The 27,166-nt window shown below is 37.8% G+C and overlaps 1 long non-coding RNA gene and 1 pseudogene across 1 annotated transcript; both read left to right on the top strand.

Moving 5' to 3' along the window:
• The first annotated feature begins 857 nt into the window (after positions 1–857).
• LOC116643797 lies at positions 858–25,699 on the top strand. The gene is made up of 3 exons (XR_004301622.1): positions 858–1,184; positions 3,423–3,536; positions 25,665–25,699. It is a non-coding gene; the product is annotated as an uncharacterized LOC116643797 (long non-coding RNA).
• LOC116643796 lies at positions 19,382–20,640 on the top strand (annotated as a pseudogene).
• Positions 25,700–27,166: the final 1,467 nt, after the last annotated feature.

The raw sequence follows: 27,166 nt of genomic DNA, 5'->3' as shown, positions 1-27,166 counted from the left end.
GCTTGACGATTTGTACTTAACAAATATTGGTATTAAAAAATACAATGCAGAAGTTACTACAAAGAAAGAATACTTGTGACATTAGAAGGACTGTCACCTCATCTCTCATGCTGACGTAATCTCACTCAGATACAAAGAAACAATTTTGTAAAATGAAGAAAAGCAGAACTGGTTGTTGCAATGCTAATTAAAAGACCAAAGTGTGAAGGAAATGATCATTATTTTGATTGAAATTTTGCTACTACTTCTTATCATTTTAATGGCTATAAAAATATAATCCCGGTATTACAGTAAGATAATGAAAACCTTTAATTTTCAGTCAAAATTTGCTTAAAGCTGATGCCTCAAAAAGCTCAATAAATTTGTCTTACTGAAATACAAACGTTGTTCTAAAAGATCCAACTGGATGGCAGTCATACTGGCCTAACCAACAGGCATATTATTTGATGACAACAGACAGGAAAATTGTATGAATTATGGCATAGGTAAAAAAAAAAAAAAAAAAGGCAGTAATTTCAAAGGCAGTCCCATCATTCATACTTTAAGAACAATATCAACATGCAACTATCCTAGGAGATAGCTGCTAGTCTTGCTGGGAGGACTGAAAGGGACATTTGCCAGGAAAGAAGGGCTCACAAGGGCAGGTTACGTCCATTTAAAGTTGCTGTGATTTACCCACAAATATTCTAAGATATTCAAGATCTGGTTTAAAAAAAAAAATCAGTAGGCACATTTAGAAGATGAATTAAGGTATTTTACAAAGGGTTTATGATGCAATGGGACAGAGAAGAACTCTTCATTTATCTAAATGAATATTCATTTCTTGAAGATTTTTAAAGCATTGGACTAAAATGTAGCTAGTTTCTCCAAAATTCAGCTTTGGTTTGAAGTAATGACAAATGAAATCAGGCTGACTCATCTTTCAAAATGCGTCTCCATCTGTCCTTTTGCTTTAGACGTGACTGCCTCTAGCTTGGGCTCATACCTGGATGCCTGCAATCCTAAGATAAACCTGGCAGTCATTAGCATGTGGTTTTTGAAGACAACAATGCAGATGAAACATTTAAGGTGGAAATATAATGTGAGGAGAGAAGCTGACCCAGAAATGAACCTCAAAGATTGCCAACATTTCTGCTAGAGAAGATGATGTTAGCAACGAAGGCTGTGAAGGAGTAGCCAAAAAGGTAGGTAGAAAGCCAGGGAATAATGTGGAAAATGGACTGAAACATCAAGAAACTTTGAGAAATATCCATAGGATTTGATAGTATAGACATCTCTGGTTAAATTTGCAAGAATAGTTTTGGTGAAGAGCTGGAGGCAGAAACCAGATTGAAGTGTTTGAAAAGTGAAATCCTTTGTGAGAAAATTAAGAATGTATATGTGCACAGGGGATATCATGGAAGGGGAAGTCCAATCAAGTGCAAGTGGGGTATCAGAGATATAAGAACTTATTTAAATGATGAGATAAAGAGTACAGAGCGGGGATGAAGATTTAGTGTAGGAAAGAGATAACACACAGAAATATCTAAGAGGGCAGAATCAGTTTAGCTCCTGAGCACACACGAAAGGATTTGCCTTTTGATAGGAGGGACATGGCATCAATTACAATAGCAGGAAAAAAAGAATATAAAGATGCAGTTAAATTTGTAGATTTAAGAAAGGTTTTAAAATTGACAATCTCCTTGCTCAATCAATACCTTTTAATTATAGAGTCACTTCAAAGTCTTCAACCAGACACTCGAGAGACTCCAGTATGGATTTTTGAAATATTATAGCATGCATCTTTATATAGATATATAAATTTAGCTGGAAAAAAGTTTCATATCCCCGAAAGTACTCACTGTAATTCTATCCTCCCTATTTCTTTCCAATGTCTCCTCGTATCTGAGTTTGATCTATTCTGCAAGCCTAACACAAACTCTCCCCTCAATAAAATCCCTTTACTTGTGCGGAAGCCTATTCTCTAGGGGTGATGATGAGCAGAGATGGGACATTGTTCATTTAATCAAAAAATTACATTATTCGTTTTAGAGCATGGAGAGGTAGGAACCAGAAAGACTGGCTTCTTAAAGGGCTAGAGATAAGCTGGAATCTCTCACGATGTGTCAGATGGGAGGAAAAGCCTGCTTAAACTTAGGCAAGGAGGAGGGTAGAAATGGCTGGACTTGAGAGACTTCCAGAAAGTATATTCAATTTTATTATATTTGTTAAGAATGGATTCTAGAGCACATGAGAGAATGAGTTCTGTTTAAAATTTGCATAGCTAGCATTATCTACCAATATGTACCCTGTGAAGTGGAATTAGGGAAGATAATGCATTTGGTTTGGCCATGATGACTTGGGGTTCCTATTGATATATGTCCAGGAAGGACCTGACGATAGAGGACTAGAGCTGAGGAGAAATCCAGGCTAAGGGTATAGATTTGAGAATTATCATCTACCACTGACTTAATTTTCATGTATAGATGTGGATATGTTCACTCAAGAACAGAATGTAAAGTAAATGGTGAGCTGAAGAAAGAATAATAGCATAGAAAAAAAAAAACAACAAAAAAACCCCTGGAAGGAGAATATGAATCAAGACTCAAGAGATGTGGGAGAGGAATGAGGAATAATGTCATGAAATCAAGAGAAAAGGCAGTTTTGCAGGGACTATATTAATCAACATTGTCGATTGTTACACAAATAAGGACTAAATACAGTTAATAGCTGATTGCCTTGACAAGGGTAATTTCAGTGGAGAGCTGAGCACAGATTTCAAGCTGCCATGGGACGTAATGAAAGGACAGCCATGCTTTGGAAATACATACATGTCAGTTATCAATCTATTACCTCTGCTCCAAATACACCTTTCAATATCTGCTCTGTGATAAACAACAGAAATCCTTTAAATATGTCTCCGTTCAAGTGAGCATGATGCTAAGCTTTTGTGGTAGTGGACACTGGAGGGTCACTGAGAAAGGAAGGGGCTCTCTTACCGTTTCTTTTTTTTTTAGGATCCATAGGTGGGCTTAGTAGGTATGAGGACAGCTAGTGAAGCCGGCCCCCGCTGGTACCCCTGTGAGATCTTGTGGCCTCAGCCTATTGATAACCTTTCTGTAGCCCACTCTACTCAGAACCCAGAGTCCTACCACTGTGAGGGTCTCCTACCATCACCAGCTCCAGAACCCCCATTATGAGTTATACATACCTATGCCACCAGTTGCTGATCGCCTGCTCCCTTCCTACACTCTGAAGAGTGAGTGTGTTAGTGTTCTGTTGCAAATATAATGAATTGCCACAAACTTAAAACCCTAATTCATTATCTTCAAGTTCTGCAGGTTAGAAGTCTAACATGTCTCCCTGGACTGAAATCAAGGGGTCAATAAGGCTGGATCCTTCTGGAGGCTCTCACTGAGAATCTGTTTCTTTGCCTTTTCCAGCTTCTAGAAGCTGTCCACATTACTTGGCTCATGGTCCCTTTCTCCATCTTCAAAGTCAGCAATGGTGCATCTCTCTGACCATCCATTGGTAGCCGAATCTCTCTTTGAGTACAGGTGAGAACTTTTAAGGACCTAAGTGACTGTATCGGGCCCACCCAGATAATCCAGGATAATCCCTCCATCTCAAGGTCCTTAATTGAATGGCATCTTCAAAGTTCCTTTTACCATGTATGATAAGATATTCACAGGTTTTCAGAATTAGGATGTGGACATCTTTGAGGGGCCATTATTCTGCTGACCACAGGGACATACTGGTATCCCAGAAACTCCAGATCAACTCTGGCCTGGCTACACCAGCAAACTTCTCTGTTATCTGATGGCTGAACCATACCTCCTCCAATTAGGGCTGAACCCCTCCCCTCCCCTCTCCAACAGCCCTGGGTACCATTTGGAGCACATCTTATTTTATATCTTACTCTTTTATCACAGTCAGAACTTCTTTATATTAAACCTTCCTTGTTTAGCCTGTTAATGTAGTTTCTATCTTCTGATTGGACCTGAACTGCTATAGTTTATCTGAATATGTTTCCCAAAGTGACCTATAAATGGGAAAAAAGTGCTTAGAATATAATAGGAGGGATGGAAGAAGAATCAAGAGTATTATTTTGGTTTGGTTTGCTTTGGCTTGGGGAAAACAGTTTAGCATTGTAGAAAGTTGAAGGAAATAATTACATAGACATAGGATGAAGGTACCAGAAAGAGAAATAGTCTTGAAGATGAGAGAGACTAGAATCTATTCTAGAAACTGAAAACACTGGTTATCAATCACGGGAGACTTTTAAAATTCCAATTTCCAGGCCCTATCCTCATTCTGACCTAATTGGTCTTGATTTAATTGGATATTCTGATTTAGTTACTCTTGGGTAAAGCCTGAGCATCGGTTTCTCTGATGGCTAGCAGTGGGGAGGCACCAAGGGGCAGCTACAGGCAACTTGTAGATGTAGAGGGCTGAATGTTAATGAGTTCCCCTAGATTATCTCAACTGTCTCTGAGAAACCGAAGGCATACCATATATTGACAGTGAGGCAGAAATGGTGAAAGGGGCTTTAGACCTTTGCTGACACCCACTAAGATACCCACTATGTGTAAAACTCAGTGTTTAATGATATGGATTCAAAGCATGAAACAGTTCCTCACCTCTCCAGCAACTTGCTCTTTCAGTTGAGAGACTGGATAAAATAAATATATGAATAATAATACCAAGTAGAATGCATTCAGTTCATAAGAAGTCATAAAGGCAATGAAATCAATGAGTTTAGAGGGGAGACACAGCTTTCAAGGTATGGAACTTAAGATGTGGGCCTTGAAAGGAATATAGAAAGGATGGAGGCTGAGATGGATGCGCACCCTACTTCAGAGTTTCTGAGCAGAAGAGCCTAGCTAGAGTAGAAGGTTTTAAAGAGGACAGTGAGAGAGGCTGAATATATTGGTAAGGTCAGATTTAGTTTGTACAGAAGAGCTAGATACAATACATTAAGGGAGGCTGTAGATACCACACTAAGGAATTTGGGCTTTATTTTGTGGGTGATGAAACACCACCTAAAGTGGTGTCTTCTGCGCCCTTCTCTCTGTCTTCTGCAACACTCTAGCAAGTATTGACGATGTGCTGAAAATTGCTCAGGCAGCCTCACTGTGGGGTCCCAGTGACCTGAGGCATGGTTTTGAGTACATAATTAAGCAAAACATGTTGCTGAATACAAAAGGTGTACTTCAGGAAACCATAGGTCAAAACACAATGTAAACACTTAAGTATAGTTAAAGGTTATAGTAACTTGGAGAATGTTTTGAAATATCACATAATTTTTCCCCTTCTTGTAGAGTGTTTGTTTTCCTCCTTCAATTATTCTACATACAACAGATCCAGGAACTTTGCTACCCTCCAAAAAGGAAAACAGATGCAGCCAAAGTGGTGAAGTTAGTCTAGCCTTCACCAGGCTTTTAGAAATCCATCATGATTTTGTATACCCAGTCTTTACGAGAGAATAGATACCCATATTAAGAACAAAGCTTAGAGGACTGCCCAAAGAATCAATGCTGAATTGGGGAGGGGTTGGGGGGGGGGAAGATCTTATTTCTGTTATTTAAGAAGTTCTAACTCACAGGAAGAGAAACACTTCTCTGGGACTGTGAGTGGGGAGAAGTCAAAATGGAGTGGACAAGAGGGACAAGAAGGTTTGAGACAGTAGAGTTATGAGTAACACTAAGGATGGAAATCCCAGTTGGGATAGAATAAAAAACATGTAGGTAAGTTAGAGTGAATCTCCCCATATCTGGCCTAGGAAGAGGATAAGCCTTTCAGAGGAGTTTTACACTTGAAGCATCATATACAACATGCTACCGAAATGAAAGAGGAGAAATGGCTGATTAAGGTTTGGGTACATGAGCCCGGAAGCAGCCTTACCTGTCCGGTTTTATGGAAGAGCAGTGATCTAAACATCAGGGCAAGCTTGCCTCTGAAGTACACCTATATTTCCAAGGGTCATAGTATTTGAAGGTTTAATGTAAGATTTCCAGATGTTTGACTTACAAATGTACTCCTTCCAAAATTTTACTGGTGTGAGAACTCACCAAGAACTCACCCCTTCTCTTTTTATAATGGTTCTTCCATTTTACAAAACAAGAACAAATTCTCTGGCACACTGCCCCAGTTGTAAGAACCTATGTGACACAAAATAAAGAAACAGCCTGAAAGATTGGTAATTCCTGTTGAGAAAATAAATGCCTCTAATAACTGAGTTAAAAAGATTATTTTTTAAATCAGATGGTTATCCAGTCTTTATGTTCAAAAATTCAGGTAGAATCTATACAGCTGTCAACCATTAAATCACTAAAAAATATTCATATCCCTTTGTGAAATTTGGCATATAACTAGGGAAGACACAAAACAACTGAATGGCATTGCTATCATAAAATCACTGTCATTTCCATAAACGTATGTATATGGGCAAGATTTTTGAACACTTACATTTGTAAATATTTTTGAAATGAATAGAATGGACTATTAGTCTTATTTCATTTGATGTTCATCCATAAATTCTTGAAATAATTGGAAAATCCTTATTTCTCTCAATACAGAATGGATTTTAAATAATAGAATTTTACCTTTTTATGTAATAAATACGCATTAAATTTTGTAGTATATTTAGGTTCGTTAGATTAGCTAGGCACTAATAATAATGGAATTGATAAACATGAAGAAACTTATTGCTTTAAATCTAGAGTTTATGGTCATAGACACACATACACAAACCCCCCCACCAATTTTAATCTTATTTTATAGACGATTACGTTAGACTGAATCAGATTTTACAAGAATTATGCTGCATAAAAAGCATCACAGAACCTCAAGATCATACAGCAGTAAGCATGCACTTGTCCATTCATCTGCAGCAGCTGGAGGCTGGCTTGGTGACTCTGCTTATCTTGGCTGGTCTTGCTCACACATCTGTATTGTCTGACTGTTGACTGATCTAGGGGACACTCAGCTCTGCTTCAGGTGTCTTTCACCAGGAGACTACCCCTGGCAGAAACCGAAGAGAGGAGGCAAACCCCAGCTCTCAAAAGCTTCACAAGCCTCTAAATCACACTTCCTAGTATCACACTGACCAAAGCAAGACATACAATCAATCCCAGAGTCAAAGTGGGAAGGCAGTACAAAGTAACATGGCAAAGGATGGGTGAAGCATGAGGACCATTTTTGCAATCTACTGCAGGGTGATAATTAAAAGACTTTCAATTATTAAAATATATAAGAAAAAATTCTGAAGGGGAAGTGAAATGTAAACCTGAACTGTAGAGGTAAAGGACCAAGGTAGAATTTGTGACTTTTAAAGAAGAGTCTGCTCAGTGTTTTTAATATGGATGATGGTGAGTATTCGATCATCATGAATTCAATTATATTGGATATATTTTTTAAAGTGATACAGTGGTTCTCTTTTAAAATGTCAATATTTATAACATACTAAACTTATATCCTTTGCAACTATTTAAATTTATGATGAAGCTAAACTAAACATGTATGAGCAGTAAATAGATTTTCAACAATATTTGAGGGGTGTGCAAGCAAAATAAATTAAATTCCACTGATATTGAATTTCCAGAACCCAAGAAGAGTGTGGAATTTCTCAAAGATAGTGAAGTGGAAGAGGCCTGAGTCATATCAAAGCTCATGTTTGGGAATCTCACAAAAAGAGGTAACAATACGAGCAGGGCACATAGGACATTTATGGTAGAGTATAGCTTAATCTATTTTGGTAAAGACTTGTGCATCCTATGGAGAGACCCTATATTATGTCAAAATATTCTAGGCCTTATGGCATAGCTAGAAATCCAATACCAGAAATTCTTGAATTAGATGTAAAGTGTGGGTATACAACTCATAGGATAATAACAGGATTGAGATAGGAAGGGATGACATGGCCTCACAGACTGATAGTCAGAAAAGATAAACAGAAGGAAGTCTCATCATGGAACCATATCCTCTTTAAGATTAAGAATCATAACTTGTATCATTTGCCAAATCATATACCAAAGTTCAGGCCAGTTCACTTCAGTAAAAACAGGTCAGGAAAGGCACTGAGCAAACAAGCCAGATCACATCACCATGGATACAATGAGGATTGAGGCTAATGGCTAGAAACCAGAAGGCATAGCATCTTGACCAGAGGACAGCATAAAGACCAGATACAAAGCCACCCCTCTCTGTGCTGGGGCTTATATTAGATTCTGCACACCCAGGCAGCATCTTGGGAAGGAGAAGGGGCAAGGGAGATTCCTTAAGAAGTGGGTTACCTTCTGATACATGACCCACAGAAGACTATTAAAAGAGAAGCGACTGAGATGTTTTAATTAAAAAAGATTAAATGGGGCGCCTGGGTGGCTCAGTTGGTTAAGCGACTGCCTTCGGCTCAGGTCATGATCCTGGAGTCCCGGGATCGAGTCCCGCATCGGGCTCCCTGCTTGGCAGGGAGTCTGCTTCTCCCTCTGACCCTCCCCCCTCTCATGCTCTGTCTCTCATTCTCTCTCTCTCTCAAATAAATAAATAAAATCTTTAAAAAAAATAAAAAATAAAAAAAATAAAATAAAAAAGATTAAATGATTTCTGACAATCATATGAATGTATGCTTGAGAGCAAGATGTAGTCTGTTATAGAAAAACTCATGCTCTGTATCTAAGTTGTAGTGTCCTTACTTGACTTGGCCACAAATAACAATAATATTTATGAATACAGAAACCTATGTGCATTATAAAATGCCAAGCAAGATTTAAAGAGTCTATTTTAAGTAACCATTTAGATATTTTAAGGTTAATTTTATAGTACTTTCTTTCGTATCTTTAAAAATATTTGAGGAGCGCCTGGGTGGCTCAGTCAGTTAAGCGTCTGCCTTCAGCTCAGGTCATGATCCCAGAGTCCCGGGATTGAGCCTGCGTTGGGCTCCCTGCTCAGCGGGGAGTCTGCCTCTCCTTCTCCATCTGCCTTTCCCCCGCAAATGCTCTCGCTCTCTCTCTCTCAAATAAATAAAATCTTAAAAAAAAAATATTTGAATCTTTGATACAAACAAAAGAGTATGTGTGTTAACTCAAGAAAATAGTATCAATATAAGGTAACTTAGAAAAAAATATACAGATTTGGGGGTAAAAATCATCCAGAGACCTAAGAAATTTCTTATCAAGTTATTGTACTTTATAATATCTAGATTGTAAAATTCTTGCATCTACTCACTTTATGAATGTGTAGTGTCTAGTTTTGATGGAAAAACTAAATTACGCCAGTATTGAGATTTAATCCTGCCCGAAGCAAGCAAATTAACTAAATGATTTCTCAATTTTCCTACCAAGTCCTAGGATTTAATGAGGTTGTGGAAGAGATGACTAAACACAAAATGTGTGGACATGCTGTCAGCGTTGAGTGTTTTCCCTTAGAGATGTGGCTTCAGAGCTTTGAGAGTAAGGGAGATGTGACCTTTTGCTGAAGGACCGAGACTCATTACACGTATTCATGAGGTTTTTACCAAAACCTATTAAAGCAATTGCTTAGACCTCTTTCTTGTGAGGTCAGAAAAACAGGCCAGGAAATGGTTTGAAGGGTTCTCTAGGACTGGCTTCCAGAAGAGACCCAGGAATGGAGATGTTGGGGAGACGCCTACCCGGTCTGTGTCAGTCACAGTCTATTCAAGAGACCGAAATCAGAACAGCTTTTTTTAAAGATTTTATTTACTTGAGAGAGAGAAATAGCATGAGAGGGGAGAAGGTCAGAGGGAGAAGCAGGCTCCCCCTGGGCCAGGAGCCCGATGTTGGGCTCGATCCCAGGACTCCAGGATCATGACCTGAGCTGAAGGCAGTCACTTAACCAACTGAGCCACCCAGGTGCCCCCCAGAACAGCTTTTTTAACCGACAGAATTTAATATAGAAATTAAGCTGGCATAAAGAATTGTTAACTAGATTAACTGAAAAGGCAAAACAAAACCCAAAACACTGCGACAAGATGGAGGCAGCGCCCGCAGGAGGCAGTGGCCACGCCCATGTGGGAAGGTTCCTTAGATGGGCCTCAGGGAGCTGAAGATCGGACCTTTCAGGAGGGGACGCTGGTTGGCTGGGGCTGTTTTTGCAAGTGGTACATAAATTCCAAAACGGAGTTAACTGCTGCTTCCCCAAGGAACTGCTGTTGTTGTGGCGAAGAAGTAACACTAAGGGAACTGGGGAGATGTGGTTTCAGGATACAAACTAGCAACTAGTTGATGAATAAGGCCTAGAGATTGAACGGGCAGCATAGTGATTACAGACAATACAAACAAATTAAGGACACAATACAGACAATGTAAACCTGAAAGTTGCTCGGAGACTAGGTCTTACTTGCTCCCACCACAAAAAAGAAAGGATGCTTACTGAAGTGATGGGGTGTTAGCTCACACCACCATGGTAATCATACTGCAATATACACACGTATGAAATCAACACGTTATACACCTTAATGTTGTATGTCAGTTACATCTCAATAAAAACACATTAAAAAGAAATGTGAAACGAAAAGGAACAAGTCACTCCTTTCTCCGTCTGGCACCCCTATCGGCAGTCTTGCAAGGAGCTAACTGCAGAGCAGGAATGTATTTTGCAGAGTCCCAGCTCCCGCACGAAGAAGCAGAGCATGGAAGGGTGAGTTTGAAGGTAAAAACCAACAGCTTCACAATTGGGATAGATTAAAAAATAAGGACAGCAGTTTGTCAAATCTACAGGAAGCAAATCTATGAAAGCGTGCATCTAAAAGACAAATACAAAACATATTGGAAAATGATTGAAACGGTAAATCACAAACATTTATACGAAATTATCTTTGTAAAGAATACATAATTCTGGCTTATAAAAATGTACAAGCTGCTGCTGAGCAAACATAGTATCTTTATATTTAATCAGAAAAAGATGGCTGATGTTGAGGGGTGAAAATGCAGATGGTTGGTTCAAAATATATTTGGGGCTCAGACTCACTCTTTCAGAGTGAGTAGAAGTGACGCGGATACCACATCAGCCTTGACTCTCTGAGATTGTCCAGCTCAGGAGACATTTTTTTTGGAACTAAACAGCAGTACACAGAATCATTCTGATTGTTCAGATAGGACCTACTGAGCCAAACAGACCAGAAGCTGACAAACCAGCCCAAAAACTTAATCCAAGGGTTACGTACAACTCCCACAGAGCTGTGTGATGAACACATCTATGACGGCTCTCTTCAGAAATAATCTGGTACCCATCTGGAAAACACAAGAGGGCACGTACACCGGATTTTGTGTTGTGCATGTTTTCTTTTCCCATCCTGCTGATAATTCTCTTTCTCTTTCATTTTTCTCTATTGTTCACACCACATGCCAAACAAGGTTATAATCAAAATGAAGATCCAAACAATGAATAAGAAAGTGTGCTCTACAAAGAGATGACAATATTCTTTCCAGACTTATGAAGACACTGCAAGTTAAAAGTTAAGAATCTTCCCCAAAATCATGGACCTAAAAGTATGACAGGATTATAGGGCTGCAATCCACTGACCCTTATTCCATAATTTTCATTGCATAATGTCACCTCCCTAATATCAGGATAAACAGTTTTAGGGATACCATAAGGATGCTGGATATAAATTAGAATTATTCTGTAAGATAAGGCAAAGTCTAAACTGGATAGTGCCATGACACGAGCCATTTCCACTTCCAGTTGACCCTGTACCGATTGGCCAAAGAAGGCCTGTTAAGTAGTACAGCACATCAACTGTTGCTGTCCCCAGAACCACATGCTTCACTCCGGCTGAATTAATAAACATTGACTTATAGAAGGTATATTATCAAATGCCATTTTCAGAGTACACAGGGAGTAGAACTTTTAATTCATTTAACAAAACTATCACCAGGCTCTAGAGCACCGGGTACATGGGAAGTGCTGAATTAGTAAGATGAAAAGGACATAGTTCCTATCACCAAGAATTCACATTCTCATTAAGCCATCACACCAGATAAAGAAGATCTGTAAAGTATCAACTATTACATCAAGATGGACACAAAATGCCATAAAACATAGACGGAGAACGTGAGAAATCTGTCATCCTTACACAGAGACTGCCTCATCTTCTCATCTTTTTCCAGTTGTAAATCATACCCAAATCAGTGTTTACCCTCATAATTAGACACCACAGAACAACTCTCCAAATTATTAGGAACGTTTTTCTTTAGTTTGATAACAGCTAAGATAACTTACGAGTAGCAGACTTTCAAAATTAACTCAGGTTCACACTCAAATCTTGAAATTAGTTTGGGTGAACCACTTCCAAGAGCACTGCCCTCCATTTACAAGGCCTTTTCCAAGTGTTTAGTGGCACAAAATATACTGCAGACAAGTCAGCACCTTTTGTGTGTGTGAGAGAAAAGAATCAATGAAGGCTTCTAAGGCGCTGGCAAAATGCAGCAACATGACAGGTTACATGAGAAAAGAGGCTCAGCCGAGATTAATAATAATAATGGAGAAAATGGGAACATGTGACCTGTCTGGAAAACCCCTTTCATCTTATGTACTACTGTTTTTCTTCTACATGCCAGAGACCTAGGAAACATCCCCAAATGGATAGTGAGAAAAAATTTTTAAATCTATATAATAATCATAGAAATTAACAATAATTTGTTAGGTAAATCCCTAAGCCCCATTAAGTGGATATTGTCAGTATATAATAAAAATTATGACAGTCTTCATTGCTTCTAGGTCTCTCTTCTCTCTCTCTCTCTCCCTCTCATAGTTCACTTAAAGTGAAGTATTTTCACTTAAAGTACACAGCAGCCTAAAGGCAGAAAATTCTGCATTTTGAAATGCCAGGGTAACATCAGGACTAAGCCTTTGCCCATTTTATGCCAGCCTACCAGACCTCAGCCTCTGTTTTCCAAAAATCAGGAACAGGAGGACTATTTCCAGCAGATTTCATCTGAGCCAGAAGGACACCAACAGATTCTAAACAGGAGAGACAACCCAGCAACAATTTAGGATCTGTTGGTGAGACAACCTACACAAACCCTCTATCCCATAAAATCTCCATGTCTGTCCCCAGCAAGGAGCCTTGAAACTGCTGTTACTCTAGGGATATTCACAAACACATCAGTTTGAAGCCTTGACAATTGCCTTCTTGATGTCTGCTTTCAATAAGCTCTTAAATAATTTGTTTATCACTTGGGCCATTTGGTGATAAATGGAGTTTATTCAGTGTGTGCTCTAATTAATTAGTTTGCTTTCTGTGCTATTAATGGAGGCACAAGTATGTCCATTAGCCCTTTGGGAGTTCTCTTGCACACAGCCTTTGAAAAAGGAACGTTTCACAGCCTACAAGGTGCTGACTCTTGATAATTCTGTTTGGGCTACAATAGGAACTGGAAGATTTTCCCAGGCGATCAGGTTTTCCTTTAGCCCAAAAGGGAAAATAAATATCCACAGGATTGTGCTTCTTTTGAAGTGGCTATAGTTTCACTGCAATTTCCATCCAACGCAACATGCATTTTGTCAGGCTGAGGTTCAGCCGTTAGGTTGCTAATTAAGTTAACAAGTGCTGTGTGCTGCTTAATTTGGCAACAAGCTATCCTACAGACTGCTCAATAAGAAAAAGCAGCATTTCCGTAATGATTCTGTTTTTTAGCTTGGAATTAAGCTAAAAACTATAATGATCCCTATGAAGAGACATCTGATGCATGTGTTATGTAGAAAAGGAGAATATGCTGTTTTCCATGTTGGACACTCACACCTTTTATTTACACATTTACTGCACAGTGTAGCTGAAATAAGAGTAATTGCCTGTGTATATTTTTAATTCATCATAATTCAAATAAAATGTGTTTCTCTGCCCAACTTCCTTCTGTCATTTTGCCCAAATGCAAATTGACTTTTAGTAATGAATTCCATTGCAGTGCGCTAATTGTGGGTGTGATTTATTCTTATTATCCCCGGTTGAAGTGCCTCTCCTTCAGTTGTAGGGGTTAAAAAAGAAATTCATTCGTTCATTTAGTCAACAGATATTTACTGAGCATCTATTGTGTGCCAGATATTGCACTCTGAGGCTCTGGGGACTCAGAGGAAAAAATACACGTTGAGTGGGATCTTGACAGAGGTTCTAAAAGAATAACCATGTATTTATTCCAGCTAAGAAAACATAGTTTGGGAAGGAATATTCCTGGACTAAGATCTTGGAGACCAGCAGCCAGATGTATGCTGTATAATATACCTAAATTCAGTCACTAACCAAGGAAAGAAAATGAAATAAGCAAGTTGTCTAATCTCTCTGGGCCTCATTAGTTCATTTATAAAGTGGAAGGGAATGGCTTACTTGTTAAAGTCCCTTTCGGCAGATTTCTTGAATAATCGAAATTCTCTCATGACCTATACTCAACCAAATGCTGTTTTGTCAACCTAGAGTTCCTTTCTCCTTCCCTCTTCTATTTCTGCATATTAAAAGACTACTCAATAAAGTCGGTCTCGTCTACTTAATTGTATTGTATCAGTGTCAATTTCCTAGTTTTGATGAATGTACTGGTTCTATAACATGGTACCATTAAGAGAAGCTGGATGAGGAGTACATGGATCTCTCCATGCTATTTCTGCAACTTCTTATGAGTCTGTAATTATTTAAAATAAAAAGTTTTTCAAAAAATACCCCCAAATTCACAGCCTATCTCAAAAAACAAAATTAAAACTGAAATCATTCTCTTCTTCCTTTACCTCTATTATAACATTTTGACTGCCTTATCGTTACAAATCCACTGCCTCTCTTGATTTTTAACTCTGAAAGATAGAATCGCATCATATTTATCTTTGCATCCTCCAGAGACCTTACAATATTTGCTTTTCTAACCCAGGTTCATGCAATTAAATTCAACAAACTAGGTTCAAAACACTGGTTAAAACATTTCCTTACATCTCTTATCTCATCAGGGAAGCTCTGCCTTACATACTGCCTCCCGTTAGTGGCATTCAAAAGGACCTGTATGCAGAACATGTGTAGGCATACCATTCACATACGCATTTTTTCAAGGTGCCTAGGAGTAAAATGTGACTGGGAGTAACACCCACCTGGATACCAAGGACAAAGAGAGTTAATTAACCAGTGATGGCAGGATATAGTACGTAAATAATGGAGCATGATAGAAATAAGGGTTATGTTATATAAACTTTCAGGTCCAGCAATATCCTGTTCTGGATTTGGTTTTCAAATGGAAGACAATTAAAATAAAGTACACTTCTATTTGGTTCTGAAAATGCTTTCACTAAAGCTTTTTGAGATCTTAAGACTCCAACATTGAAACATACATACATAATGGGGATACCTGGAGATTAACACAAGAAGGGGCTCCAAAAGGTCATTTCTACCCACTTATGCCTTATATTTGTAAAAGTTGTTAGCAGCTGGGATCAGCCATCTGTAGCTGCTGAGATAAAGACAGATATGCCTATATATTTTACACTTTGTTAAATAGAGACCATTGCAAATTATTAAAACATAATTCAGTAAAATTAAAATTGAATTAAATTAAAAAATTAAGTCAATGGCAACCACTCTTTGAGAACATAGGTAAGCTATTGAAAGAAAAAATAGTAGTTGTATCTAGGCTAGAATGCTGCAAAAGCTAATAATAAAATTTTTAAATCGTCTTTAATGTAAATATTTGTGCTTGATTTTGCCTCTAGGAATAACTGATGGATGTCTTGAAATATTCAATCATGTATAAATAGACAGAAGAATGTAATTTCTAATGAGAAATAATTTTCTCCAAAACATGTTGGGTATAAATATAAATTCCACTTTGGCAAAAATTTACATTAAAAAATATAAAAAATATTTTATTGTTTATCTACTTTACTTGAATAATAGCTAAATTATAAAAATTTTTTTATAATTTAAAAACTTATGTAATATATATAACTTTTATAATTTATGTAACAAATTATATTTTAAAGCATATATATAATTTTTATAATTTTTTAAGAAACACTTTTATATTAGCAGTCTTTCCTTTATTTGCCTTTGATCAAAACATATAGTAGTGAAACTTAGACATATATATAAAAGTTGCTCATCTGACAAATTGGACCAATGTGACAAATGTGGCCAAAACAATGGATAAATTAAGTTCACTGAATTCTTTACTAATTTGAGCTATTTTGGTGACCTCAATAAAATAAGGAGGTACCATACTGGATATATTAAAACACAATGTGAATTAGGTTTTTTAAATTAAGATTGATATGAGTCAAACCAGAAAGCTAAAGAACTAAAATAGAATGGCCATTTTTATGTCAATATTAATAGGTAACAGGAGACAAAGCATGATCTCCACTATTGCAAGTACCTGTTTATATAAGAGTCATTAGTTGTCTGAAAAGCTGTCTTAAAAGTCACAAGCTACATGACTGCTGTATTAAGCACGGTAATAGTGCTCTAAAGATGCCCATGCCCTAATCCCCAGAACCTGGGAATATATTATGTTATATGGCAAGGAAGAATTAAAGTTGCAGATAGAAGTGAGGCTGCTAATGAGCTGATGGAAAAATAGAAAGATTATCCAAAGAAGAAGAATGTAGCAGGAGGGGAAGAATGAAGGGGGGGAAATCGGAGGGGGAGAAGAACCATGAGAGACGATGGACTCTGAAAAACAAACTGAGGGTTCTAGAAGGGAGGGGGGTGGGAGGATGGGTTAGCCTGGTGATGGGTATTGAGGAGGGCACGTTCTGCATGGAGCACTGGGTGTTATGCACAAACAATGAATCATGGAACACTATATCTAAAACTAATGATGTAATGTATGGGGATTAACATAACAATAAAAAAATTTTAAAAAAAAACAAAAAAAAAAGAAAGATTATCCAAGATTATCTGGGTGGGCCCAAGGAAATCACCAGGGCCATTGAAAGTGGAAGAGGTAAGCAGAAGAGTTAGCAACAGAGTGAAGTGATGGGAGAAAGATTCAAGCAGTCAAGCCTGGCTTTGAAGATAGAAGAGGCCACAAGCCAAGGAGTGCAGGTGGCCTCTGGAAGCTGGAAAAGGTAGAAAACAGATGTCCTTAGAGCCTCCAGGAGGAACACAGCTACGCTGACACCTTGATTTTAACCCAGTGAGAACCATTTTAGATTCCTGACTCCAAAACTATAAGATAATAAATATGGTTTGTTTTAAGCTATTAAGTCTGTGGCAATTTGTTACAGTAGCAATAAAAACTAATACAACTACAGTTCCAGTTTCTGGTTCTGCATGTAAGGAGACTCGAAGCTGCCACAACACCCTAACCAGTAGCAAAAAGCTGAGCAAACCGAAATATCAACAACATTTCCAGTATATGTGAGAGAGGTGAGGGCACACTGCGAACCACTATCCCAGTGATTGGAGAGACCTACAGCAAATACAGAGAATAACAGTTTACTGAAATAGAGACTGAAGAGTGGAAACTGCCTGCCTCAGGAACCAGTGCTGGGGAAGGAAAACCTGAACCGTAACTGACACGTTGCTGGAGGCTCAGCATGGACAAGTGTGAGAGTTAGAAACCCTAGGGAGTCCTAGTCTTCAGGAGGCCCCACAACTTTGTGATATTTACCACTAGGAACCTGACCAGGTTCCTACAGTGTCTAATAAAAACGCCCTAGTGCGTCCAGCAGCGAGCGGTATTGGGGAAGAGGAGCTATTTTGAAATATGCCAGGGCACTCTGTTCTTCTTAACAAGACCTGTTTTCAGTGGAAACTAGTTAAGCAGAGCCTAATCTGCTGGGATATCATCAGAGCATACCAAAAGGCCAAAAAGACAATTTGAAAAGACAGAACAAGCATCTAAACCAGATATGGTAGAGATGTTAGAATTATCAGACCAGGACTTTAAAATGCTATGAGTAATATGGTAAGGGCTCTAATGGATAAAGTAGACAGCATGTAAGAACAGATGGGTAAGCAGAAAGATGGAAATCCTAAGAAGGAACAAAAAAAGAAATGCTAGGGATCAAAAACACCGTAACATAAATAAAGAATGCCTTTGATGGGATTACTAGTAGACTGGACACAGTCTGCACTTAAGGATACTGCAACAAAACTGAAAAGCAAAGAGGACAAAGACTGAAAAAAAAAAAAAAAAAAAACCCACCATAACAGAATATCTAAGGACTTTAAGACAGCTACAAAAGATATAACATATGCATAGTGGGACTATTGGAAGGAGAAGAAAGAGAGAAAGGAAAAGAAGAAATATTGTCCAAAGAATAATGACTGAGAATTACCTCAAATTAATGTCAGACATGAAAACACAGATCCAGGGAGCTCAGAGGACACCTAGTAGATTACTGCCCTAAAAGCTACACCCAGGCGTATCACTTTGAAATGAAAGAGAAAATCTTGAAAGAAGCCATGAGAGGGTGTGGAAGGACACCTTACCTACAGAGGAACAAAAATAAGAATTATGTGCAACTTCTCCTCAGAAACCATGCAAGCAAGAAGAGAGTAGAGTAGGGGGTGCCTAGGTGGCTCAGTTGGTAAAGCGTCTGACTCATGATTTCAGCTCAGGTCATGACCTCTGGGTCTGGAATCGAGCCCTGTGTCAGGTTCTGTGCTGGTCGTGGAACCTGCTTAAGATTCTTTCTCTCCTTCTCTTTCTGCCCCTCGCCCCCTAAAAAAAAGAGGGGGGAGTAAAATATATATAGTACAGGCATGCCTCATTTTATTCTGCTTCATAAATATTGTGGGTTTTTTTACAAATTGAAGGTTTGTGACCACTCTGCATAGAGCAAATCTATCGGTGCTATTTTTCCAACAGCATTTGCTCATTTCATGTCTCTGTGTCGCATTTTGGTAATTCTTGCAGTATTTCAAACATTTTCATTATTATTTTATTTGTTATGGTGATCTATGATCAGTAATCTTTGATGTTACTATTGCAATTGTTCTGGGGTGCCCCCCACCGTGGCCATATAAGACAGCAAACTTAACTGATAAATGTTACATGTGTTTTGACTGCTCCAGTGGCTGGCCATCCCCCCATCTCTCTCCCTCTCCTCGGGCCTCCCTATTTGCCGAGACACAAGAATATTAAAATTACACCAATTAATAACTCTGCAATGGCCTCTAAGTGTTCAAGTGAAAGGAAGAACCACACATTTCTCACTTTAAAAGCTAGAGATAATTAAGCTTAGTGAGGAAGGCACATAAAAGCTGACACAGGCTGAAAGCTGGGTCTCTTACACCAAAGAGTGAGCCAAAAAAGGGAAAAGTTCTTGAAGGAAATTAAAGTGCTACTCCAGTGAACATGTGAATGATAAGAAAGCAGCCTTATTGCTGATATGGAGAAAGTTTTAGTGGTCTAGATAGAAGATCAAACCAGCCACAGCATTCCCTTAAGCCAAAGCCTAACCCAGAGCAAAGACTTAACTCTCTTCAGTTCTCTGAAGGCTGACCAGTAGAAAGCTGCAGAAGAAATTCTGAAGTTAGCAGAGGTTGGTTCATAAGGTTTAAGGAAAAAGGGCATCCTATGACCCCCTAGAGGCTTAATCGCGGATCCTCTCCAGGGGCTAAGATGAATCTTGTACTCAGCTTTGCAGATTCTTATTTTTTTACATCATGCATCTATCCAGCCTCATGGTCTGAGGATGACCTCTTCTACAAACTATTAGTCTCCAGATTGTAACAAATCTTGGTGCTTATATACTTTATTTCATTTTTGCAACACTGAGCTATTATTTTGTCTGTTATCATTCATTAATGAAGCATCCATAATTTTTAAAGAATCAAGTCTATAGAGAGATTACATTTACTGTCCAATTATTGCCACAGATTAATATTCCCACTGTTTCATTGTTTCTGCTAGAGTTGAGTACAACAAATTATATGATGACATAGGAGAGTTTCCAAGAGGCTGGTTTTGGTTCATTATTAGTATATTTTCTTTCCTCCTTTTCACTGATATGTTGATCTACTGGATTCATAGAGGCCTTCATCATAGACTTGCATATAAGCAAAATACAAACCTCATCATCTCTGGAAGATTCCTACTCCATTTGCAAGTCATGCTTTTCATCCTTTGGATGGCTTCCTTTAGATTCTACCTTGCCATATATACCCTTTTATCCTTCCATATTACACAAGGTAGTTTAAGTTTGTACATCTTAATCAATATCTGGACAATTTCCATTCATGATGACGATTTCCATGTTCCCCAAATCTTAAGGCCATTTGTTAATGGCTCAGCCCATCATACAGACCACTACATGTTCTTTGACTATAAATACGGACAGTATTTCACTTTGTGGGATAGAATTGGAGGCTTGCTCAAAAATCCTTCCTCCTTTGAGGTGCCTGGATGGCTCAGTCGGTTGAGCATCTGACTCTTGGTTTTTGGCTCAGGTCCTGATCTCAGGATCATGAGATTGAGCCCACATTGGGCTCCGCACTCAGCAGGGAGTCTGCTTCTCTCCCTTTCTGTCTGCCCCTCCCCCTGCTTGTGCATTCTCTCTCTCCTTCTGAAATAAATAAATAAATCTTAAAAAAAAATCCTTCCTCCTTTGAAGGGAAGGGACCACTTAGTTATGTGAAGAAGATGATAAAAGTGCAATAGCCATTCAGAAAATGGTTGTAAAAATGAAAAATTATTCAATGGAGAGTTGACAAAGATTGAGTAGTTGTTGCCCTATTATTAAATATTATGAAATATTTTTAATAAGGAAAAATAATCTACATATATAGCAACCAAGAGACAACCAAGAGACATAGCAAGTAAATGGTATTTGAAGGTCTGCATTTTGGGTACTGTTGAGGAATGACTGTGATAGTAGATGAAGGAAAGATGGTGTGAACACCAAGATTTTAACCTTGTGCTTCCAATACTAGGTGTTGGTCTAAAGGACAAGTCATGTCTTTCTAGCCAGCATATCTGTAATTTGTATAGCCTCAACAACAATTTTTATAAAGATAGAGAATAAATTATTTAAGAGACTAGGTTATGTCCTTTTGCTTTAAGCCACCTGTGAGGTTTAAGGAAAGGAACCATCTCCGTAACAGAAAAGTGCAAAGTGAAAAGCAGCGAGTGCTAATGTAGAAGTTTCAGCAAGTTCTCCAGATCTACTAAGATAATTAATAAGGATGGCTACACTAAACAACAGATTTTCAATGTAGATAATATAGCCTTACTTTGGAAGAAGAAGCCATTTAGGATTTTCATAGCTAGAGAGGAGAAGTCAGTGCTGGATTCAAAGCTTCAAAGGACAGGCTGACTCTCTTGTTAGGGGCTGATGCAGTTGGTAACTTCCAGCTGAATGCTCATTTACCATTCTGAAAAGCTTAGGGCCCTTAAGAATTATGCTAGATCTATTCTGCCTGTGCTCTGTAAATGGAACAACAAAGCCTGGATCTGTTTACAACATGGTTTGTATTTTAAGCCCATGGTTGAGAGCTACCATTCAGAAAAAAAATTCCTTTCAAAATATTACTGTTCACTGACAATGCACCTGGTTACCAAAGAGCTCTGATGGACATGTATGAAATTAATATAGTTTTCATGCCTGCTAACATAACATCCATTCTGCAGCGAATGGATCAAGAAATAATTTTGACTTTCAACTCTTATTACTTAAGAAATACATTTCATAAGGCTATAGCTGCCATAGATAGTGATTCCTCTGATGGATCTAGGCAAAGTAAATTGAAAATCTTCTGGAAAGTATTCATCATTCTAGATGCCATTAAGAACATCTGTGATTCATAGGAAGAGGTCAAAACTCAACATCAACAATTGTATGGAAGAAGTTGATTCCAGCCCTCATGTATGACTTTGAGGGATTCGAGACTTTAGTAAAGAAAGTAACTGCAGATGTGGTGGAAATAGCAAGAGAACGAAAATTAAAAGTGCATCCTAAAGAAGTGACTGAATTGCTACAATCTCATGATAAAACTATAGGTGATGAGAAGTTGCTTCTTATGAATTAGCAAAGAAAGTCTTACAAATGAACAAAGAAAGTAGTTTCTTGAAATGGAATCTACTCCTGGTGAAGATGTGAAGACTACTGAAATGACAAAAAAGCATTTAGAATATTACATTTACTTAGTTGATAAAGCAGCAGCAGGGTTTGACAGGATTGAGTCCAATTTTTAAAGAAGTTCTACTATGGGTAAATGCTATCCAACAGCTTCACATGCTACAGAAAAATCATTTGTGAGAGGAAGAGTCAACTGATGCAGCAAACTTCATTGTTGTCTTATTCTAAAAAAATTGCTATAGCCACCCCAGTCCTCAGCAACCACCATGCTGGTCAGCAGCCATCAAGATCCAGGCAAGAACTATCACAAGCAAAAAAATTACAACTCACTGAAAGCTCAGATGATGGTTAGCACTTTTTAACAATATTTTTTAATAAAGGTGTGTGTGTTGTTTTTTTTAAGGCATAATGCTATTGCATGCTTGATAGACTGTAGGGTAAACATAATTTTTATATGCACTAGGAAACCAAAAGAATCATTTGACTTGCTTTATGGTAATATTTGCTTTATTGCAATGGTCTGGAACTGAATCTGCAATATCTCCAAGGTGTGCCTATATACACCATGACCAAGTGGGACTTATCCCGGGTAGGCAAGCCTGGTTCAACATTCAAAAATCAATTAATGTAAACCAATACATCAATATGTTAAAAAAGAAAATCACATGAACAATAGATGCAGAAAAAAGCATTTAACAAAATCAACACCCATTCATGGTAAAAACTCTCAGTAAATAGGAATATAGGGAACTTCCTTGACCTGATAAAGAAATAACCACAAAAACCTACAGCTACTGTCATACTTAATAGTGGGAAATTCAAAGCTTTCCCACTAAGTTTAGGTACAATGCAAAGATGTTTCCTCTCACCATTCCTTTTCAACATCATACTGGAAGTTCTAGCTAATGTAATAAGATGAAGACGAAGACGACAAAGAAGAAGAAATAAAAGGTATACAGATTGAGAAAGAAGAAACACACCATCTTTATTCACAGATGATCATAATCATCTATGCAGAAGATCTAAAAGAGTTGACAAAAAATCCCTGGAACTAATAAAGGTTATAGCAATGTTGCAAGACACGAGTTTAACAAACATAAGCCAGTGATTTCCTATATACAGAAATGAATAGGTGGGATTTGAAATTAAAAACGTAATACCATTTATATTAGTACCACCTAAAATGAAATACCTAGGTATAAATTTAACAAAACTGTGTACAATATCTATATGAGGAAAACTACAAAACTCTGATGAACAAAATCTAAGAACTAAATAAATGAATAGATATTCCATATTGTTGAACAGGAAGACTCAGTGTTAACAAGATGTGAGTTTTCCCTAACTTGATCTATGTATTCACTGCAATCTCAATCAAAATCCCAGGGAGTTATTTTGGGGATACTGACAAAGTGATTCTGAAGTTTATATGAAGAGGCAAAGGACCAGGATAGCCACCACAATTGAAGGAGAAAAACAAAGACGCCACCTACTTCAAAGCTTACTATAAAGCTACAATAATCAAGACAGTGTTGTATTGGTGAATGAACATACAAACAGGTCAATTGAACAGAAAAAGAGCCCAGAAATAGACTCACATATATAGAGTCAACTGATCCTTGACAAAGTTGCTAAGGTAATACAATGAAGCAAAGATGCTCTCCTCAGGGTGCCTGGGTGGCTCAGTTGTTAAGCGTCTGCCTTCAGCTCAGGTCATGATCCCAGGGTCCTGGGATCGAGCCCCGCATCGGGCTCCCTGCTCCGCGGGAAGCTTGCTTCTCCCTCTCCCACTCCCCCTGCTTGTATTCCTGCTCTCGCTATCTCTCTGTCAAATAAAAAAATAAAATCTTAAAAAAAAAAAAAAAAAGACACTCTCTTCAAATGGTGCCAGAACAACTGAACATCCACACACAGACCAATGTAGACACAGAACTTACATCTTTTCCAAAAAATTAACTCCATGGAACACAGACCTGAATATAAAATACAAAACTAAAAATATTTCCTAAAAATATTCTAATTATGTATGTATTAGCTTTTTAAAATTTTTTTTATTTTATTATGTTATGTTAATCACCATACATCATTAGTTTTTGATGTAGTGTTCCATGATTCATTGTTTGTGTATAATACCCAGTGCTCCATTCAATACATGCCCTCTTTAATACCCATCACGAGGCTAACCCATCCCCCACCGCCCTCCCCTCTAGAACCCTCAGTTTGTTTCTCAGCGTCCATAGTCTCTCATGGTTCGTCTCCCCCTCCGATTTCCCCCCTTCATTCTTCCCTTCCTACTATCTTCTTTTTTTTAAACATATAATGTATTAGCTTTTTATCCTTATAAAAAGGACGTTATGCTGTAGATATCTTTTAGGACTTACTTTTTCTCTTAATATGAGATTGATTAGGGTCATTCATATTGTTGTGTGTCAGCCTAATTAATTCATTACTTTTGACTGCTACAGAATATCCCATTATTTTTTATTTGTATAAATAGACTACAGTATATCTAAAAGAGTAATAAACAGCTTCTATTGAAAGTTTAAACATTCTGGTTTTGACACTGAAGTCCTTAATCCTTCTGAAGTTTCTTATACATTACATTAAGATAGAGACCCAAATCATCTCTTTCCAGATGTATAACTTTTTTTCCAGCTCCATTTATTGAACTGTCCCTCATTTCTCCACTGATCTAAATGCCCCATGTATGATATCCTGAAGTTCCATAGCTGTCTTTTTCTGTTTCAGGATTCTCTGTTCCACTGGTCAATTGGTTTATGTCTATACTGACTCACTTTTCTTAGCTTCTTAGTAAATCCTGGTATTTGATAGGGTGGGCTCCTATTCTCTTTTTCAAAAATAGTATACCTGATTTTGGCCCTTTGCTTTTTTGTTAAAATTTTAATATCATCTTAAGTCAATAAACTACTTAGATTTTGATTATAAAAGTACTGGAAATGTAATATCTATTGTAATGTGAGGATCTGTATCTTTAAATATTCAGTTTTCCTGTGCATGATCATGATTATTCTCTAGTTAGGGCTTTTTGTGTTTAAAGTATGTTTCATAATGCCTCTATAGATTTCTTTCACACTTCTTGTTATATTTATTCTAAGAGTATTTGATATTCTCTGATACTACAATAAATACCTTCTTTTTAATTGTTTCCAAGTACTTTGTTGCTGGTATATAGAAATTCAACTGACTTTTTAATTTATTTTTATATCTAATCCTCTTGGGAAACATTTTTTCTATAATTTCTAATGCTGTGTTTATAGAATCTTCCGGGTCTTCGTGAAAACTATCTTATCATCTGTAAAAAGTGGTATTTTAATTTCCTCTATTTCACTCCTTATTCCTCTAATCCCTTTTTCTTGTCTCATTATGCTAAGATTGCCATTAGAGGTCATGATATGCACATTCTGTCTCATTCTTGATTTTAAAGGTAATGCTTTGACACATACATTGAGATCGATGCTTGCTCTTGTTTATTATAGATAGTATTCATCTGGCTATTTCTAGTGTACTAAAAGTTTTGTGTTGGAGAGTTATTTTATCAGATGTCTTTTCCATTTAATGGGATGATTATTTGATTTTTCTCTTTTAATTTGTTAATATGATGAATAACATTTATGGATTTTTTTTAAAGATTTTACTTATTTATTTGACAGAGAGACAGCGAGAGAGGGAACACAAGCAGGGGGAGTAGAAGAGGGAGAAGCAGGCTTCCTGCAGAGCAGGGAGCCCGATGCGGGGCTCGATCCCAGGACCCCGGGATCATGACCTGAGCCAAAGGCAGACGCTTAACGACTAAGCCACCGAGGCGCCCCAACATTTATGGATTTCTGATAGAAACTGTTCATGTTCACCTGAGATAAACTCACTTATTTGTGGTATATTATCTTTTTTTTATACATATTTGCATTCAATCTGCAATTTTGTTTAAGATTTTGGGAATCTATATTTTAAAAAGTAAAATGGGCCTGAGCTTTTCTGTTTTTATAATATCTTTTGTTGTTGTTTTGGAATGAAGGTTATACTAGCCTTCTTGAATCAAGAGTTAGGAAATGCTTCTTCTTTTTCTATTATGGAAATTTGGAGGGAAAAAAACCATATCAATGTATGAATTTTTATCTCTGGAATTGCACAGGAAATCTATTACAGTGGTTACCCAGGGGGAGGGGGATAAAGACTTAGAGAATAGTGTGATGACAAGGGAGAAGGAGACCTCTATTTTCATCATAATCTCCCTGAGCTCTTTGGTTTATTCATCATGTTCATATATTACATGATAACTTAAGGAAAAAATGTTGAAGAATTAAAGTCTTTTCTTTACCACAAATATAAACTCATCCCATCAGCACTTTTAAAACCATATTAGAGGTAGGCTTCAGGGTACACACAGAACCCAAGTTAAACATCTGGTATTCATTTTGCAGTTCAGATTTTTACTATACCTCTCCTCTGTCTTATCCCCCTACAAGGGTGTCTTATGTTTTGTTGCTCAGCATCCAATGTTCATTGTCCTGGTACCTAATGCTACCTTCCAACTAGAGGAACCTCCCACTCTCCCACTCTCAGTGCTCACAGCTGACTTTGGGAATGGTTCATAATGCCCAAACCCTGGTCAACCAGCAAACCACATTTGGCTGCTGATGACATTTGCCAACGCAATCACAGCGAGTCTCAATACTCTTGTTGGGAATGATGGGGCCAAGAAACTCTACTGTTTCCTGAATGTAAAGAATGTAAGGCCTGGAACTACTTCACCTATTTTGCTACCCTGCTATTTATTTAGCACACCTGGACGCACAAAGGAAGACAGCCAGAAGGTGTGCAGAAAGGGGCCAGGACTCTGGCGACTCTGATTTAATCCCTTCCTGAAGCTCCGACCTATTCAGTGACTAGGACCTGAGTCTATTTTCTATTTAAGTCAGTGCAGGTTTGGTCTTACTTTACTTGCTGTACAAAGTTCCTTAACTGGCAGCACCCCTCCTTGTAGTAGGACGAATTTACCAAGCAATATCCATCCCTGGGAGAAAGAAAGGTACAAGCAAAGCAGTGCTTCCACATTTTGTAAAAAAAAAAAATATATATATACACACACACACACACACACACACACACACAACTTCAGTGGGTATATGTGTATAATTTAAGACAAATTAGACAA

The sequence above is a fragment of the Phoca vitulina genome, unplaced genomic scaffold, assembly GCF_004348235.1.
Source record: "Phoca vitulina isolate PV1807 unplaced genomic scaffold, GSC_HSeal_1.0 scaffold27, whole genome shotgun sequence".
Lineage (NCBI taxonomy): Eukaryota > Metazoa > Chordata > Mammalia > Carnivora > Phocidae > Phoca > Phoca vitulina.
This window is presented reverse-complemented; position numbering and strand designations above follow the sequence as displayed.